We start from the raw sequence: 7,512 nt of genomic DNA, 5'->3' as shown, positions 1-7,512 counted from the left end.
CCAATATGACTGACGGCTTAAGTAGGTGATTTGGATCACCACGCATGATCATTCTCTTTATCAGTAGGGAGTGTATCATCAAGTCATTATGTATTGTCGCTTTAAATAATACTGTGCATCAATAACATACAGTACATAAATAACTTTGAACAACTACGCCACTTCTTAGCCCTCACTCTTATTATAGAGCTATTCTTTGCAGACAATCGTCTCACTTGCACATGATGGAGCCAGATGTGGCTGATAGATTTGTGATATCCGAATGCAGAGCCAGCGCGTATTTTGCGAGGATGTGAGGATGGATGGAGATAGGAAGGAGGTGAATGGGGAAAACAATGGGTCTGAAAGACTGTGCGTGTGTTGGGGAGCTATTCTCAAAATGGGACAAGTCAACAGGAATTCACCAATTCATTCCCCAGACTCTCATTCAGCCACTCACACTGCTCACCCCAATCTCGCCCAAACTTTTTCACCCAAAATAGAGCTTTTCCCCATCTGACTTTCCCACAAAGACGCACGTACGGGTTTTGTCCGAAGGAGGCCAGAGTGCAAGTAACAGCAACAGCTGCGGGGATTAGAGAGATGGAATGAAAAAGCAAGAAGTGGAATGTGTGGGCGGACAAACAGTATAAAGTAAAGGAGGGGTTGTGGCTGACATTATTTACTCACGTACCTCACTTATTAACCCAACGGCTATGCTCCTTTCTCGGGAGGAATGGCAGTAATGTCACTGAGTCAATTTGACCCATATTCCAAAAGTGTCAGAAACTGAAAAAATATATATACACAACGGTATTTACATTGGTGACGCCTCAGTATTGACTCACTACTATTGGGTGAATTGCCTCTATTGCATTATGCTTTGTGTGCGCGCCTGTGCGTGTTTTAAAAAAATACATTCAAACTCCTACAACTGTACACACACACTAGACATCTTCTGTTCAAGATCAAATCAACCTCCTAAATTAGCAATCAAAACAAAAGATCAGTGTTGCGAGTATATTAAATGAACTGTATTTATTTTATTTGTATGTATTATTTATTTTTATTTTGTTTGCACAGTAGATTCCACAATCGAGGAGGTCATATCAGTACATTCTTCTTGTGCTTGTTTTCAAGTTTTAAATCAGTGTCACCAGTGTTTTGGAGCACAATTCACATGAATTGAATGTTAGAAACTACTCAAGTTGCACTAACAATACAAAAGAAATGCTGCACACATAAGGAAATCCTTCATTCTGCACACACAACCGAGTAATCTGTTGGGGACGATAAAATACAAGAATAACATGAAGAAAATGTGCTGCCGCACTGCAATGTGTGGAATTATTTGAACAGAAAGACTTTTTTTTTTCTTCCTGTGTCAGTCAGACTGTTGTGGGGCTCTGGGACTATTTTGTTGAGGCGACGGCTCAGCGAGGAAGTCGTCAAAACAGGAAGTGTTTTATGTAGCTGAAACATTCCATTTTTAACTCTCATAGGCAGTCTAAAAAAAATAACACACTCAGCACCCACATTGTGAACCACGGGTTACAGTTTGTATGCATTTAAAATACAAAGCAAATGTGCCACTTTAGTCTGGGTGGCAGCACATAGATTGAACCTATTCTAGAGTGTTGGTCACCTTTGAACCACTTGTCATCCATAGATTTGGATGTTTTGGCTTTCATGAGTGTCCAAGTTTTTTTTCAGTCTAGAAAGAGTCACTGTCATCCAAACTTATTCCTGATATTTTCTCATCCTGTGTGATAACTCCCTTAAATCACTTGGTATGAGTGAGAGGCAGAGGTCAAATAGCACCTGCGACATCACACTGTTCTATTATTCCCAAATGCATTTCTGGACCCTTTTGAATTGAAAATGCTGAATTTACAAGCTGGCGTTATGGTCTATAGCCGAGAACAAAAATATTTACAGCCAGTACAGCCATTCTGTAATAAAAAAAGAAAAGGAAAACAAATCTTAACGGGGTTCGTTTCTGGAGACATGGTTTGAATTCTATGTATTAACCTTTAAAACTGCCTACACAGAGGAATCATCATTTTTAGAATATTTCTTTTGTGTAGACAGTTTTAAGACCCACCTCCAACCCTACAGATTTCATATTATTGCCATGGTGACCCAGGATGGCCGATGGTAGTATATTGGTGGGCCAGCCTGGGCATCTCCCCCTTATGTGTTTATATTAATATCAGTGACAATACTGCATCTAATAAATAGATTGTTTTGGCAAACTGAAAAAAAGTGCTTTGCCACTCACCTCTCCGGGGGGCCAAGGGACTATCTGAGATGAGGGGAGGAGGTCATTTAGCCTTTAGCCTTAGCCTTGTCTCATAAAAAAGTGCTTAATCCTGTGATATCTATAGACAATTACAATCCTTTGTGGTTTTCACTATTAATGTCAGGGCTCTGTCCCTATCCCCTGTACATAGTACAGAGCTTGTACTGTATAAGCAGCCCTGAAGCAAACCAGACAAAATGCCGTTGAGTCTTTTTCCCACAGTAGATGCCAGCCTCATCACAGCGATACTCACTTACTAAAACTTAGGTGTAACCTATCTATCTATCTATCTATCTATCTATCTATCTATCTATCTATCTATCTATCTATCTATCTATCTATCTATCTATCTATCTATCTATCTATCTATCTATCTATCTATCTATCTATCTATCTATCTATCTATCTATCTATCTATCTATCTATCTATCTATCTATCTATCTATCTATCTATCTATCTATCTATCTATCTATCTATCTATCTATCTATCTATCTATCTATCTATCTATCTATCTATCTATCTATCTATCTATCTATCTATCTATCTATCTATCTATCTATCTATCTATCTATCTATCTATCTATCTATCTATCTATACGTATATATATATATGCCTTCCCATATTGTATTGTGACCAACATGAGAATTATTATTGCACAATATTATTAGCGGAAAATCTCTGAACTGCTTTGTTTACACACAAAAAAAATGAAAAATTCCAGATTTGGGGCAAATCGGTTGAATTATTTCATCTATTTACTGATTACGGATTACTCAGGAATGGAAAACGTTAAAATCAGGCTTTTTTCCTGGTGAAAGAGGAATGTCTGTTCTTTTACATGGTAGATTTGATTTGATCCAAAAAAAAAAATCAAACTATAAAACATAATATTTAAAAAATGAGTAGATGTAGTAGCTGTTCTAAAATTGCTACAACTCCAGGGTTTTGATGAGTGCCATTGGCTGGATATTTCAGAAAACACAAGGGCAAAAATAAACAAAAGAGGTGAAAGATTGACAGTGGCACCGGTCAGTTGGCCTGCTGTGCTCCTGAGAGAAAGCGAGAACAGCACCCACAAGAGGAACTCACCCATCCCAGAAAAGACATTCCTATTTTTACGCAGGCAGTCGATGATCCCCACAGGGAAAGCACCCGTTGTGGGCACGCTCACTTTTTACCGCAAGATGTGCTGTCCTTGCAGAGAACCGAAAATAAACGTTTGGAAAGCCACAAGGATAAATATGACTGCTTTGTATGGAAAAGCTCACAATTGTGCTCTTGCGTGCTTCTTGAGGGAAAATAGGATTACCATCAGTCAATTCCAGAAAATAAATAAAAACACGAAAAGTAGAACTTCCTGGAGCGTACTTATGGCTTCCTGTTTATATGATCTCTGAGCTGCTTGCTCTCCAGTGTGTCTTGACAGAGAATAAACATCAACACAAACTTTGACTGGCCAGATGACGCTCAAGAGAGTTAGTTGAGATTTATTTTATGTTGTTTTTGTTTTGTGACAATGGTTTTGTGAGATTAGGTTTGTGTCAGCTATGTTCACCAGTCGTTACTTAATCAAACCAAATAAAAACATAGAAACCCACAAATAGGAATGTCACCAACTGGTTTGAGATAGTGAGAGCGCTTGAAAGAAAGTAAGTTCTGTATCAAAATCCCCAAAAAGATTTGACTATGGTATGAATCCTCCATCCTGAACCCTCTCCACAAACCACTGTAACAATGCCAGACAAGTTCAACTGCAGCCAGAGGAATGTAGAGTCACAACACAGAACATAAATCCATACAAGTGAGGCAGAACTTTTTTTTAAAAAAACAAACAAACAAAAAAACTGATTAACTCATTCACTGCCATTGATGAGGAAAATACATCAAACATCACTTTGTACTGGGCTGGCAGAGAATTTTAGAGGGTTTATATATATGTCGTCTTCTTTATATCGCTTAAAAATATCAGAAATTCTTTTATGCCCTGTTGATTGGATGCAATTGGAGAAGATGCAAACTCAAGCAGGCCTGATCTGAGATTTGAATCTCGAATCTCAGAAGTGTGAGGCAGAACTACTAACCACTATTCCACTACATTTTCTAGTGCCTGCAAATTCCTCTAATTCCTCCAGCCGTTTTTCCTCACTAACACCTGGGACATTTTTGGAACCTTCTTTGTTTTTTTTTAAACAATTGAAAAAAATGTGGCTATTTAAATCCGCACTAAGTTTATTTGGCCTTTTGCTCCCGTGTCATTTTTATGCAAACCAATTGGCAAGTCTTTTTGGTTTCATTGTTGTTTGAAGATGTGGGAGTCAGCTAGCGAGGCGGAGGCAGCGGAGGAGTGTCTGGGGTTTACTCTCGGTCCCTTGCGGTAATATTTAATAACAAACATTAAAAATACCACAAAAATCCTTCACCGCATTCCCACGGTCCCAATGTCCAGCGCACGCACACCACCCATACATGGCCTCTGGACACATATCGACTACACGCGTGTGTGTAAATACACTAATTCATACAGTGCTGTAGGGTACAAACATTTGACGTCAACATGAAAACAGAGAGGCGACAGAGGGAGACCCCACAAAATGAGGAAACGGTCATCACAAGTTTGGACCAACACATTTAGTTAAAAGGATCCTCATTCCTGACTGATGGCAATTTAAGTCCCGTGTGCAATAGCGTGCGTGCGTGTGTGTGAATGCATTCGTCATGTCGCCAGTGGCTTTCTGACCTCGTCTGGAGGTTTGGTGATCGCAGCCATAGATTCCTTTCCATCCCTCCCTCCCCTCCGTGTTTCACATGTGCGTCAGCAATGATACCGCAATCCCCCTTCTCCCCCTCCTTTTGTCCCATGATCCTCCCCTCTGCTTTTTTAACCCCCCACCCCCACCCCACCCCACGAACTCGCCTGCATGCGTGCGGTTGCTTTGAGTTGCACTTAATTTACAGCGCCTGTTTTGTAAACAGACAGCCTTTATTTTCTGTGTCATTTTGTGTCAACAGCACACGTGGTGAAATGTGAGGATGGTTTCAACCAAGCCATTATGTACAAGGCAATGTTGCCCAGTCTTCATCGAGCTGAGGCACAAATATCTCACCGCACACCACCGACAAAAAGTGTCACAAAAAGTGTTTCATATGTTTAAAATGAAATAAAGCGCACAAAGTATGATTCTGTAATAATGTTCCACCCATTTAAGTGCTTCCTGTTACAGCTCTAATGGGCCATTTTTGTGGGGTTGTGTGTAAAACAGGCAATTGTTACCATGTGAAAATAGAGGACACGCATGGGTGCTGCGTGCTACAGTAAGTGTAGGCTAGGTGGTGTACATTGTACAGGGGGCGAAGCTTCTAATTTCCGCCGCGTCCAATGGAGTCACATTACTCACATAAATTGAATTCTAAAGTTTTGATTCTAGATTGTCGGGTTAGGACCCAAAAGTGGGCCACAGGCATATGCTGTGAACTAATTACCTGAACTGCGTAGAATACTTAGCTTTGTGATAAAGTTTGCCACTGAATTTGGGTTATGTGGCCGTTGTGGGGGGCCATATTCTTACAAGAGGAAAAAGGTGCACAGCTGCACATGTACCACCTGGCTGACAATAAGGTCTTTTCATTCTTGTGCTATATGTTTTTGCATGGAATTCAATGATCGTCACGTGTCTCAGGAAAATCTCCATGCCCCGTGATTTACAGCCAGCCTCAGAAATCAATTAATCGTTTGTGCACTCATTCCCTGGTTAGGCGCAAGCGGGTGTGTCAGAAGGCGGTATGGGAGAATATACTTGAGATGAAAATAGGCACAGGATCAGACGCGTTAAAAAGGACTTGCGCAAAAAGGCAGACTATAGCCCAAGGAGCAGAACTCAATTGTGAATCAGTTGGAAGACAGTCAAATAATAATTGTCATCAACAAGTCATCATTTTGACAGGCATGTGTCAGAAATGTTGATAGTGTATTTGGTACGCCTATGTTCCATATTAAGTCTCCAAAGGGAATATGTTGGGTGGGATACTTGGCTAAAGCAACAACATCGATCAGCTTGCAGAAATCCGAAGACTAAATTCAGAAAGCAAGTGATTGGTCATTACCTGAGCAGCTATGATGTAATTTTAATTTTCAGTTGACAGCAAGAGGCAAGAGGATATAAACAAGTGGATTTTGCTGCTCTATTCATATTACACCAACGCAATATTAATCACAACGCCGTGTTTACACTAGTGGGGGCACATACAACATATTATTGTAAAGAAAATGTTGGTACTGACTTCCCCTTTAATAAAGTGTTTTTATGAGTACAAGACATTTGATTCAAAACACTAACCTAATGTCAGACACAACAAACCTGCACTACATTTGCACTTTGGGTTTGATGCCACAGCATTTAATTGGGAATGGAGTTGCCTCGAATCTCAGTGGCAGTTCTTCACCACTGCAAATGACAACCACAAAAACCAAACAAATTGTGACATGAATTTCTCTCTGACAGTGGCATCACAATTTACGTATCTCGAATATTTCATACAACTCAGCTATTGTTTCTGTTTGGTTTGGTCAAGACATTTAGTGTGCAACATAGTATGCGTGTTAAAAATGACAGGGATTATTTTATTTCGATGAGATTCATCATGTCTAGATAATGAATATAAACAGATTCTTTTGTTCAGACAGTTGTCTGAACAAAAGAATCTGTTTATATAGGGATTATTTTAATTTCCGGTATTGCAGCATAGTCAGCCCCCGAACACCCTGATTTGTTACAGTGTTACGACACCCCGTAACATTCCAGTAAAAGTGAATGCGTCACAGTGAGCTGGATGTGACTGTGTGTGTGTGTTTTCACGTCTGTGCTTGCCTCCAGTGCATTTCCTAACAATTATGCAGGAATGTGTGTGAGAACACTCGAAATGGCTCTTTCTATCTCAAGCAGGACTCTAATAGCTTCTCTTTTTTAAGAGCTGTGAAAGCCAGCGAGATCCTATAATAGCCAGCACTCAATCTACATAGTGCAGCAAGCAAGTGGCTTGTTATGGCACACAACTGAAACCACAGGAGAAAAAAAATTCTAGTTTCTAAGTCTGACAAAAATAGAGATGACTGCTTTGGGTATCCTTTTAAGAAATTCCTAAAATGTGTATGTAACAATTGAACAGTTTACTTTTTGTTTTATATTAGTATTATTGGTGGACGTGTGCACAGGTCTGAAATGGATTAATTT

This window comes from Syngnathus typhle, linkage group LG2 (assembly GCF_033458585.1).
Source record: "Syngnathus typhle isolate RoL2023-S1 ecotype Sweden linkage group LG2, RoL_Styp_1.0, whole genome shotgun sequence".
NCBI lineage: Eukaryota > Metazoa > Chordata > Actinopteri > Syngnathiformes > Syngnathidae > Syngnathus > Syngnathus typhle.
This window is presented reverse-complemented; position numbering follows the sequence as displayed.